Here is a 13906-nt window from a genome sequence, read left to right on the forward strand (position 1 = left end):
AAATAAAAAAAAACGCAAGAAGTATATACATATATGTTGTGATTGGAAGGACCAATCCTGTTAGGAACTTTGAATCTGATGACTGTTAGATCGTGGATTGACGTCAGAACCAGGAAACGTTAATCTGATGGGCAAGCCAGTTAATTAGCACGTTACTGCAAAGAGCTCTGTCTGTTTGAATTTCAAAGGGGAGTCCTAACAGTTTTGCCTGCAGTTTTGAATGAGGACGTTACTGCAAAGAGCTCTGTCTGTTTGAATTTTGAAGAGGAGTCCTAACAGTTCCTGTCAGCAGTGATAATAAATATTTTGAATGAGGACACATTTGATTTGCAGGACCGGCCTGAACCTTCAACCTCCTCTGCTTCTCAATCAGGTTATCAGCCGGGAACGGCTGACAATGAGGAACTTATGGAGACTTCAGGTGAAGATAATAATTTAGATGATTGCTGGGTGGATGTCAGAAGCAGGCGTCTCCTTACGAGAAGAAACCAACGGGAGCACAGGAGGAGGGCAGATCAGTAATTAGACTAATTAGCTGCTGCTCTATAAAGGAGAGAGATGACTTTGCACTTTGTCCGGAACAAAGTGTTTGTTTGCAAGGAGAACCGAAGATTTTGGCTTGGAGGATTTAAACCTGAAATATCTTGTTGGGACTTGGATTTATTTCGTTGGAACTATTAACTTGGACTATCTTGTGGAGGCTATCTACAGCTGTTATCAGTGAAGATTCCTGTTTGCTGCCTTTATTTGCGAGGACTGCTGCTTTCAGCCTTATCTGTTTATTTTGGAAGGTGGGACATAACACATATATATACAAAGAGAAAAAAAAAATAACCAAAGGGAGCCTCTAGCCTAAGGGGAAAAAAAAAATCCAAAGGGAGAATAGAAAATATATATATATAAAGGAACAGTCCGGTTATCCAGTAAATAACAATAAAGTCCGGTAGCGAAAAAGAAAAAAAAAATAAAGCCTCGCTTTGACGTCTCCCTTAAAAAAACGCCGCTTGATCAGTTTTGTCAAAAATCACACAGATTTCTTCTAGTAATCAGTGTCCTTTCTAACCTCAAAAAAATAAAAAAAAAAGTTTCTCACCCAGCCGACACACTTTCTCTTTCAGCCTCTTCCTTTCTGGAGCTGCCCCGACTTCAGCAGCTTGGGGGCTGCCTCTCCGCTGCCAGAAAAAGGAACTTCTCCCGGGTCATCCAGGGACTTTGCGGTGTCCCTGGAGTCCACAGGGTATACCCTTCACAATAGCCGTCCCTACGGGACGGTTTAGGTCCATTTGGACCAGCTGGAAGCGAAGATATCGGCTGCAATCGAAGAGCTCGATTGCAAGCCGTATCGTCACGGCGCCAGCTCCTCCCCTCTCAGATATAAATATATTATTATTCCCTTTAGAATCAAAGCATTTCAAGAATTGATTCAACTTTGAAAGACAATGGTTTGGACACAAACTTTAAACTGAGCCATGGAAAAGATTTTTTAGAAATAGTTTCTCCCCTAAATTATCAATATAAGTGTGTCACCTCTAAGTATTACATATTCATTAATTATCTTCCCTGTTAAATCTCATTAATCATTTAATTTTTTATTACCTGAAAAATTGAAATTAATAATCCCATTAAAACTACATAGCATATATAAATCAGATTCTGCATGGTTTTTCCCCTCTTAATTTCATAAGACTTATTTACAAATTCCAAAAAAGAGAACATATTAATCTCCACATTTAATCATGAACCCTGATGTTAATTCCATTTCAATTCTCCCCCATATCATTTCAGTTATTTCAATATATTTAATATACATATTCCATTAATTATTCCATTCATCTTTATACATTTAAACAAAGGAGCCTGCATTCCAAAACTTTAAAATGTCTACTCCATTACAACACTCCTCATACTTCATTTCAATTATTTCAATATATTTAGTAAACATATTCCATTAATTATTCCAATTTATCTCTTTACATATAAGAAAAGAGCTTACATTCCAATATCAAAAAGTATCAGTTCTGTTTTCTAACTTAATAATCTATGTATCCCTATTTCCTACAATATTCATCTTTTAAGTATATTTATGCTACCCCATCACCTTGCAGAATCCCCTTTTTGAATATTAATCAGCCATTGTCTCCATGTCTTCTAAATAAGCAGTTTCTTTTCATTTTTTTACAATCCCCATATTTCTTTGTTTCCAGATCCTGTTTCTTATCCCTTCTTTTCCCTTTTATTACCCCCTTTCTTCTTCCACTCCAGTTTTTATCCCCCTCCCTATTTATAGCTTCTTTCCACCCTTCAAATTTCTGCTGTTTCTTTTTACCTTTTTTAATTTTTGGATATTCCCCTCTTTATTTAACTTCTTATATCTCCTATTTTTATTTCCCACTCTTTTCCTCCTTTACAGAATTCTTTGTTCCTGATGATAGTTAAAAATGGCCTCTTCTGTAGTGAGGTCCACCTCCTCTTCTGTCTTTTTTCTTTGTTGTTCATATTCTGAAATCATGTTTTCCATAAATTTTAAGGCAAAACCCAATGATTCACCTTGCTCTTGTAATGTTTCTTTCATGTTTCTAAGTTCCATTTTTAATGCCAGAAGAGATATCACCATTTTACACATTTCTGTCTAATAATTTAATCCAAATAGTTTCTATGAGATTAGTTTTCAACAGTCAGCTTTTGTTTTATTCCTCTTAAAATTTTGGTTCACAACTAATCCAATACCAAATCCATGTCAAAATTAACAATTAATCCCAGGGCAGAATCTTCATGCTTCTTTCTTTGTTTCAATGATTCAATTTTTCAAAGTTCTTGTTTTATTGTATTCTTTACAGTTTTTAAGAAACAGAGTCTTTTAGAAAAAAACCAAATTAGATTTAACTATTAGATGGCACTCTTTATTATAAGAAATCTTCACCCCGTTTTTTAAATTCAGCTATTCAGGGCTTTTTAAACCACAATCTTCCAAGAAAAACATCAAATCCAATTAGTATTAAGTTTTTCTTTTAACAGTCTCAAATTTAGCTTTATTAGTGCCTATGTAAAATCAAAATATAGTTATCCAAATTAATTAAATGGTTTCTTCTTCCAGCTTCTACCTTTCTCAGTTCCAAGTCCCACAACTGTCAGAAACAATTCACACCTTTTTCCTCTCCTTCCTCTTCACTGCTTTAAATCTTTTCTTAAAAATTCTTAAAGATTAATCCTGGGATACCTTTCATTTAATTATAACGTCCCATTTCTCCTGCTGTCCACTTTTTTCTCTCTCCTGCACAGTCTTATTCCAGCTTACTCTTCCCCTTCTAAGTGGCCATTTTAGACCACTGCTTCAGATGTCTTTGGGAGGGAACATTTGCCAAGCCAGGGAGGGGATTTGCAACTCCCCTCTACCTGGCTGTTGGTCTGCTTCTGCCCCAGATCTAGCCACTCGGGGTTCTCCACTGAAGAAGCACGGACCAAAACCACAGACAGTCATGGTCAGCAGACCATCTTTGGGGAAGTCCAAAACAGGAACATACTCTAAAAATGATTAAATGTACATGTTACTCTTCATTTTCTCAAACAATGACAAAATAAAGAAAAAAATAGGCTCAATAAACCTTTCATATATCCTTACATTTCAATGGATCAACAAATTTTATTTTGTTCTAGACATTTTCTGATGTAATGTCCTCTTCATTGCAACGTTGATCTCCTTGTTTCTTAAACTATTAGATAATAGGGTTTAACATGGGTGTGATGACTGTATAGGAGAGGGAAATAAACTGTTTTGTGTCTGGAGAGTACTTTGACTTAGGGTTGAAGTAGGTAGATATAGCTGTGCCATAAAATAAGGTTACCAACAGAAGATGAGATGAACATGTTGAAAAGGATTTCTACCTCCCCTCTGCTGAGGGAATTCTCAAGATGGTAATAATAATGCAGGCATATGTGAATAATATAATGAGGAAAAGAAACACTATGAATATCACAGTAGCTGTGAAAGTTTCAATTTGAACGATGTATGTATCAGCACAAGCCAATTCCAACAGTGGGGAACTATCACAAAAGAAATGATTAACTGTATTAGGCCCACAGTATGGAGCACTAAAAACAGTTATCGCAGAGACAGTAGAGTTAGGGAAGCCTAAAATCCATGAGGCCATAGCTAATTGAAAACATATTTTTCTGTTCATAATTTCTGGATACCATAATGGATTACATATGGCAACACAGCGATATGCCATTGCAGCAAGAAGGCAGCACTCAACTGTACCAAAGGAAAATAAAAGAAGTACAACTGTGTGAAGCAACCTATATAGGAAATGGTCTTCTGCAAAATAAGATCAGCTAGCATTTTTGGTACTATTACTGAATTGAAACAAATATCTAAGGTAGAAAGATTTCAGGGGAAGAAGTACATGGGACTCTTAAGTGCAGGGTCTACTGTTGTGACAAGTATGATGAGGACATTTTCCAGTCAGAGATATTGTTTAAACAAGAAAGAAAATGACAAAAAGGAGCTCAGGGTAACTAAAAAAATCCCATGAGAATAAATTCTGTAACACTTGTTTGATTACTTACTATAATTGATCTTTTCCATGCATTTAACATTATTTGAAGTGTGATTCTCTGAAAAAAATTGATAAATTCTTCTACAAGCTTTTTCTTTGTCCCATGAGGTAGTCCCCTTTATAAGCAGATAATATATAGGCAATTCTCTAAACAAACTTTGTTGTCTATCTCCTGAACTGATTTCTTTCTATAAGAAAATTAAAAATTATCATTAATTAATTATAAACATGTACATTTGGGAGTGGGCTTACGAGGAATAATCATCTTTTTTTACCATCCTTTTCTAATAGTTGGGGAAAGTTTTTTCCTTTTTACCAGAGAAAGAGTAAAATATTTGCTAGAAAGAGTAGCAATTATCAGCCAGAATGTGGCAAAAATGCATATAGTGCAATCTTTCCATTGCTTTCCATAGCTTTCCATTACACTTTATCTATTTTCATTTTTTGAAATACTTTTTCCCTCAGAGATTGTTTTTTTGCTTATCTTTCAAAGATTGTTAAATTATTAAAATAAAATTAAAGAAAAGGGAACTGTTAAAGTTGCAGTATTGTTATATTGTGTATTTATAGGTAAATATGCATATTCTCATCATGGATGAGAAATTAATGATTCCTGAGATGAATTTATATTACATATATCATTGAAGTTAAAGATACTGGATATTGAACTTAAATAACACCTGATGGTGGGCACAGTTTTGCACCTGCTTATTTACACAAGAATAAATTGTTTTGGGTTCCACTCTGGAATGCGTTTCAAGTCTGTCAATTAGAATGTTTAGGTCATGCTATTGAGTTGCTTAAGTTTCTCATTGGATTCTCATTGGATTTTCTTCTTTTTTCTTTTTTGAAACTTGTTATTTGCCATTGTAGAGTTCCCACTTCCTAGTACAACAGACACTCCTCATTTAAAGTGACCAAAGATTTTAAAAAGAGCAAGAGACTTTTATTCCCGGATAAAGTATGCGGACTACACATATGAATTGCAATACATTTGTTGCATGTTTTACAAATATATTTGAGAGAAATTCTTTTAACTTATGGCTAGTTCACCAATTAATGAGTCATCAAACCATCTTACACAATATATTTAACCTAAAATAGGTAGGCAAGTGAAAAACTGAATCAGTAGGTAGTAAATATATCAGTGTATGTAAAAAGAAAATTGTGCTATCAGTAAGTTTTCACTTCACAGCATGGCTGCTATGTTTAATTCTGTAAGCAATCATTTGAAGGGGATTTCCCACTATTCTATTTTATTGTTTGATGTTAACTTTTTTGTAAAAAATAAAAGGCATAGTAAAGCTCAATTTACAGATACAGAAAAGGAAACTAAATTTTCATACTTACATGTAAGCGCTGATGGCTAAGTGTGAAATGTTGTGCTGATTAATATTTTTTATCTTAGGTCATTTAGTTACTGTGAGGATTTATCTTCTCCGCTTATTGCTTCCTAGAATAATTACATAATATGTCACCAATTACTTTCTTTATAAGACAGTATAATCTTTAAATGTGAGTTTCTATGAAAGTTATCCCTACTTTTTCATTATTTAAATATGCTGATATGATGCGGAAGAGGAAGAGGAAGAGGAGGAGGAGGAGGAGGAGGAGGAGGAGGAGGAGGAGGAGGAAGAAGAAGAAAAAGAAAAAGAAGAAGAAGAAGAGAATTGCAGTGATATTAAAGTAGAAGGACCGATTCAAAAAAAATGTTGGAGGATTTGAAAATCTCTTCCCACTATAACAAATAATAAGGTATTGCTCATTGCATTAGTTTTAATTTGTAAAAGACCAAACATATATTGATTGATTTGCTCTAGGTTCAGCTAGATAACATAAGCTAAAAAATAAATGGTCAATTCATTAACCAAATAATTGACAATCTCTCTCTATCTCTCCCGTCTTCACTTTCTCTGATTAACTGAATGGCCCAATTATCAATAGTCCAGAAATACAAACATTTAAACTACCAATGATAGTTACATTTCTTTAAAAAATTGAACACCTTGTTCTGAAAACTCCAGTACAAAAGAACCATACTCTTAGAGATACATAGTTTTATTGTCCTTATCGGGTTTACTGTACAGTAAACCTGATAAGGACAATAAAACTCTGTATCTGAAGAGTATCTGAAACTCTAAAGATTATCTTTGGAGATCTATCTTTAACTTGTTATTTCTTACTGTTTTCTCCCATCATGGATAATTTTTTTAAAAAATTGTATCCAACTAGATTGACCCAAGATTAAGGGAGACACAAAAACACTGCCCTGGAACAATTTCCCTATAAGGATTGAAGAATGTTTCTATTTTGTAAAAAATAAACATATAAAAGAGATGTGTGAATGCTTCATATGTTCTTTTCTAATGATACCTCTATATGCTATTACTATGGCAATTAATACTACAATATGCTATGACACAGTTTATATTAGACTCTATAATTTTATAATAGTATATAATAATATAGTGTATTATAATATATAATAAATAATTTTATACAATGTATAATAAATAGAAATTTATGACATTTTATTAATTGTTATTCTACCATATTAGGACTATCTATAATGTATGTTCTATATTATTACTAATATGCCTCAATGTTTCCATCTTTTTAAGACTGTTCTGCTTCAAATCTTGTTTCAGATGTTTCTTCCCCTTTTTCTACCAATGGCCGGCAAGTAGAGTCTTGCTGTGCTTTTATAGTTCTTTTCTTCTTCCACTCCTTCTAAAGAAAAAAGACCTTCTTTTGTTGATGTATTCTGTTAGCTGGTGGTTACAAAGCTCCACAATACATATCTCCTATATTTGCCTGTCATCTCCTCTTACACCTATGTCATGGTTGCAGCATTATTGGTAAACTTGCAATGTTGACTCTAGAGAGAAGGTTCAAATGGGAATAAATAAATAAATAAAACAAAGGACACATGTGCTTTGCTTAACAGCCTACTCTTGGAGAAAAATTGTTCTTTTTTCCCGGGAGGGTGGATACCTCTGGGTTTTAATCATCCTGTTGGAAGAAAATTATGGTGAATGTAATCAATTGAGTTAGACATAACGAAGGTAAAAGAACATTTTGACTGTTTCAAATTATTTCAGTTCCCATTTTCAATATGCTGATGATACAACTCTTCTCTCAGAAACCAAAGAAGATAGAAAACATTTGATTAAGAAAATTAAATAAGAAAGTGAGAATTTTGGTCCCTTTCTGAACATTAAAAGGACACATGACCACTGCAAGGAAGGGAAACATCAACATAGAAATTGGTAGTGAAGAGATAAAATGTGTGGAAAAAATATATTTTCCTAGGATTGCAGGTATAGTAGCTCAAAGTGGAGAATGCAGCACAAAAATAAAATGTTGGATTGCACTGGATCACTGGATCTATTTACATAGACTTCTGTAAAACCTTTGATTCAGTGGTATATGACAAACTACTCCTAAAATTAAAATCTTATGGCATCTCCAGACACCTACATAACTGGATAGATGCATTCCTGTCTAACAGGCAACAAATGGTCAAAATAGGGAACACCCTATCAAATTTAGTTTAGTTTAGTTTACTTTATTGTCATTGCACCTCGTACAATGAAATCAAACACCATCTTCAGTGCACATCATGACCATGACCATGAAAATAAAAACAAACACACATCCTTCACCCTTTATACATTGAACCAGAAACCCCTGACACCACACCAACACTGCACTATACAGCAGAATTCAAAAGAGCTACTGCCCTGGGATAGAACTGTTTTTCAGCCCATTTGTCCTTGTTTTTATTATTTTGTATCATCTGCCAGATGGTAATAGTTAAAAAAAGAGGTTCCCAGGATGAGATGGATCTTTGAGAATGTTTTGAACTTTCTTAAGGCAGCAGGAGCTATACAGCTGTTCCAAAGAGGGGAAAGGGCAACCAATGATCTTCTAGGCAATGACATCAACCCTCTGGAGTGCTTTCCTATCTGCCACTGTTCAATTGGCAAACCATACAGAGGTGCAGTATGTTAAAATGCACTCTATGGTGCAGCGGTAGAAGGTCACCAGCAGTTTCTCATTCAGTTGTTGTTTTCTGAGAAGCCTCAGGTAGTATAATCTCTGCTAGGCCCTTTTGACCAGGGCTGCAATGTGGGCACCCCAGGTCAGATCTTCTTTTAGGGTAACACCCAGAAACTTAAAACTGGCCACTTGCTCCACTCGGTCTCAATTGATATGCAAGGGCTGGATGTCTGAACTGTTCCTTCTATAATCCACTATAAACTCCTTGGTCTTAATGGTGTTGAGGACCAAGTTGTAGTCTCCACACCATGAAAGCAACCAGTCCACCTCATCTCAGTAGGCAGACTCATCCCCCCGAAGATAAGTCCCACTACTGTTGTATCATCTGCAAATTTAGCAATAAATTTGTGAGTGGGAATGCAGTCATGCACAAAAAGAGTATAGAGGAAGGGACTCACCATGCAACCCTGTGGTATACCAGTGTTAAAAATAAGGGCTGAAGAGGTATGATTACCTAATCTGACCCTCTGTGAGCGGCCAGACAGGAAAACCATAATCCAAAGACAGATTGAATTAGAAAGTCCAAGGTCCAGAAGTTTAGAGACTAGTCTATGTGGAAGAATTGTGTTAAATGCAGAACTAAAATCCACAGAAAGCATCCTCACATAGCCTTCCCACTGTTCTAGATGAGTCAGAGCAGTGTGAAGAGTGATGGCTATAGCATCATCTGTAGATCTATTTTTTTCTGTATGCAAACTGTTGTTTATCAAATGTATGCGGAAGACTAGAAATGATGTGCTGGCAGACCAATTTCTAAAAGCACTTCATGATGATAGGAGTGAGTGCCACTGGTCTGTAATCATTGAGGTTCTTGATAGGGAACTTCTTTGGCAGCGGAACAATGGTGGATGCCTTCAAAAAAGATGAAATAGTGGACTGGGATAAAGACCTATTGAAGATCCTGGTTAAGACTCCAGCCAATTGATCAGCACAGTCTTTAAGCACTCGGCCAGAGATACCATCAGGACTGGCAGCCTTTCTAGGGTCCACAGGCCTCAGAATGCTCCCCACCTACTGTTCCTCCAGAATGAGGTGGGGGCTACAATTGGCTGGTAGTTGTGTTTTATCTCTCTCTGATGTCTCCACTTCAAAGTGAGCAAAGAAATGATTCAGTTCCTCTGCCAATGAAGCATCCCCCTCAGCAGGGATGATATTGATCAGTTGATGGTTTGTAATTTGTTGAATCCCTCGCCACACCTGCCTCATGTTATCACTATAAAAATTATCCTCAATCTTCCTCTTATAATCAGTCTTGGTCTTCCGAATACCTTTCTTCAGATTAGCTCTGGCAACACTGTATCTTGCCCCATCAATGGACCTAAAGGCCTTGGTCCTGTTATGCAAGAGGTGCTGGACTTCCTTGGTCATCCAGAGTTTCTGATTGGGATAGATCCTAATACATTCATCCACAGTGATAATATCTGTGCAGTGTTTGATATAGCACAGAACAGTTGCAGTATGCTCCTCTAAGTCAGGGTGGTAAAAGATGTCCCAATTTGTGTTCTCAAAACAATCCTGAAGTTGTTGGGAAGTTTCTTCTGGCCAAGATTTCACTGTCTTTATTATAGGCAGAGCCCATCTCCCAAGAGGGATGTAAGCTGGTGCTAAAAGCAGTGACATCTGGTCTGATTGTCCCAAATATGGTAATTGTATAACCTTATAGCTATATTTGATGTCAGTATATACTTTGTCCAATATGTTTGCTCCTCTAGTAGCACACTTAACATGCTGATGGGGGCACTTCTTTTAAATCAGCTTGATTAAAGTCCCCCGCTATGATATGCACAGCATCAGAATACTTATTCTGCTGATTACTAGCAATATTATACAAGAATCCCAAAGCTATGGTAGTATTGGCATCAGGTGGGATATAGACTGCAATAATCAAAACCATGCTGAATTCCCGTGGAAGATATATGGGTCTACATTTAAGTGTCATGTACTCCAGATCCATGGAGCAGTGTCTATCTACAATCTTTGTATTGATACACCAACTTCTGTTCATATAAAGGCTTAAACCTCCCCTTTTGATCTTGCCAAAAAAATCCTGTTCCTGTCAACAGTGGTGTCCCCCAAGGTAGCATTCTAGGACCAACTCTCTTTATACTTTACATAAATGACCTCTGTGATCATATTAAAAGCAACTGTGTTCTGTTTGCTGATGATGTAAAGCTATTCAACACCCCTGATAATACTGCTACCTTTCAGACCCTTTAGCCAAATATTACATGCACTTGATCCATTCTATCATTCAAACATTCTTTCCTTTCCTTCAGGTTCTAAATAAAAAAGCATATTAATTAAGAATTTTATTTAAAACACACACATACACACAAATAGGCACACACACAAAATATACACAAAAGACTAATTTTACTTTTCTTGAAAAAAATTGAAATTTTTGAGGTTATGTTTCCCATGTCATTTCTCTTGACTTTATTGAAAATAGTTTCCTGCAATAGAAAATTTTGTTCATCAGTTTCTCAAGTGCTGTTTTGATCTCCTTGTTTCTCAAACTGTAAATGACAGGATTGGCAATTGGTGACACAATAGAATACAACAAAGATGCTAGGGTTTCTGTGATGGATGATTCTGAGTTTTTCTTCAAGTATGTTAACATCCCAGTACTCATAAACAAGGAAAAAACAGCAAGGTGGGGAAAGCATGTGGAGAAGGCTTTTTGTCTCCCTTGGTCAGAAGGGATTTTTTTGATGGTCAAAAAGATACAAACATAAGATGCAATAACTGAAGATGAGAAAACTATGCCAAAAATAATGCCACACATAAAAACTGCCATTTCATTGCCATACGTGTTAGCACAAACAAGCTTCAGAGTATGAGTGATTTCACAGAATATCTGACCTATATTATTTGGCCCACAAAAGGGTAAGAAAAGGAAGTTTAGGGTGTGCAATGTTGAATAAATAATGCTGCTTGCCCAACAGACAACTATCATACAGAAGCACTTTATTTTGCTCATTAGCAATTGATAATGGAGTGGATAGCATATGGCAATATAGCGATCATATGCCATGACAGCAAGAAGGGTGAATTCTACTACCGCAAATGTAAGTCCCAAAAAGATTTGAACCATACATCCAGAGAAGGTAATAGATTTGATCTGTGTTAAAGAGATATTCATGGCTTTAGGGACTGTGACAGAGATGAAGCAAATATCAAGGATGGATAAGTTAGCTAGAAAAATATACATAGGCTTATGAAGTTGGTTGTCCAGTACAACAATCGTGATAAGGACAAGGTTCTCTATCAAGGCTATCAGATAGATCAGTAGAAGGAGTCCAAAAGCCAACATCTGCAGTTCATCAATGTCAGAGAAACTCAGTAATAGGAATTCCTTTACTCTGGTTGTGTTGGACAGTTCTTTTCTCTGTAAAGGAATTTTAAAAAAAGATGAGAAAATGTATTAAACATAAAGGATGCCAAAAGTTATTTCCAGAATTATTCTGTAGAATTTCCAATACGCTTGAAGTAGAAATGAATAGTTGTTTATACTACTAATAAAGTAAACCACACAATTGCTCTTCAAATAATTTGACTGATCTTGGATTCCTTTTAAGTTCCTTGTACATGCTTCTGATCTTTAACTTTTTAGAAGAATCTTTGGTGACAATTCTAATGAAAGCTTGATTTTCTATGTTATGTAGTCTAAATCTCCACAAGATTAATTTAGGAATATATCCAGGATTCTGAAACGCTAGTCTGTTAGAATTTATACTGTACTGGGAAGAACTTCTTACCTTTGTACTAAGTTCCATGTAGAAATTGACCAAAAATCTTCAGGGTAATATCAGTTTGGAATAGTTGTGGTGCTCTTCTCAGTGCTTCATTTTCAACTTAGTTATTTAAAAGTATCTGCCATGTGGAATGTAAACCCAATATACAAGCTTTTAACCTGCTCACAAATAATATTCTGAATATTCTATTTATTTTATTTATTCTAACTTAGGGATTTTGAGAAGTGCAACAAAACTGAATGTTCACTTTTAAACTTGGTGAAAGGTGCATGTTAAGTCATGTTGAGATGCTATGGGTTACTATGTTTTTCAAGATCAACCATGAGTGTTGTGTGATACATTACAATGAACACATATAAGTGTTCTGCTGTTAATCTGTTGTTTCTGTTTCTCGGTCCTGTTAAAGGTTCAAAAATTAATTTCACTTCACTCTCACATTAAACCTCTTCATTTCACTGACCTTGCATTCATTATTGAATACTGAATATACTGTTACATGGTACAAGGAGACAGAGTGAATCCCAGTTTGCTTTTCAGCTTAAATTTTATAAGGCAATTGATTTCTGATTTTTAAGGATTCCACAATTTTTATCCAGTTAAACCTCATTCAATTTCATGGTTATGCTGTGTAGGCTATAAATATTTTCAGTGGATTTAATCATAGAAATAACTTTCTATATTCATTATTCACATACCTTTAAATTATAAAGGAAAGTTGAAATATTTTTTAAATAGAGAAATAAAATAAGTTTAGGGATATATTATAAATTGATATGTAAGCAATAAAAATAACATTCAAAACACTTACTTTTTCCATTTATGAACTGGACAAACTTCTATTATTTCAGAATAACCAGCTGTAGAAAATGAAGTTAAAGTACACAGTATAAAATTTATTTTTAGCCTAGCTTTAGTGGGCAAATCCTAAACTTTGTCTCCAATCAAAATGATCTTTACTAAATAGATTCAATACTATATATTTTCTGCTGGAAAAAAAAATGCAATATGTACTCTCATTCTGCAGTGAGTAATAAATATTTTGCGGGGATTTATAATGTCCTAAGAGGATAGTGACATTAAAATATTCATATAATTGCTTATCCCTTCAGTATTCACTTAAGTAACTAACCAATTAACTAACACTCTTTTTTAAAAAAAGTTTTTAATTTAATATTTATAATAATTCCATCTTTCATTTCAAAAAATCTTAATTGTTCAATATTACAGTATGTTATTTTTATGCCAATCTTTATATTCATAGCCTCACTCCTTTTACTACCAAGTATATATTAATAGTCATATTTGCAGTGTTTACCTAATTATATAATTCTAATAGAATTTCACAAATTTATATTAAATTATAAATTTCTATTATCCCCTTAATAATTTCTGAGTATGCCACTATTATATTTTAAAAAGAAAAATTCTAGTTACATTTTAATACAAATGTAATTACATTATCATTCTTACATTTAACAATTTATAAAATTCTAATAATACCATTATATTTTTATTTAATTTTGCCTTTCATTG

At 34.6% G+C, this 13906-nt stretch overlaps 1 pseudogene; it reads right to left on the reverse strand.

Moving 5' to 3' along the window:
- Positions 1-3640: 3640 nt before the first annotated feature.
- Positions 3641-4472, reverse strand: LOC113451891 (olfactory receptor 10A4-like; annotated as a pseudogene).
- Positions 4473-13906: the final 9434 nt, after the last annotated feature.

Source organism: Pseudonaja textilis, chromosome Z (assembly GCF_049901715.1).
Source record: "Pseudonaja textilis isolate UNSWEBS1 chromosome Z, rPseTex1.2, whole genome shotgun sequence".
Classification (NCBI taxonomy): domain Eukaryota; kingdom Metazoa; phylum Chordata; class Lepidosauria; order Squamata; family Elapidae; genus Pseudonaja; species Pseudonaja textilis.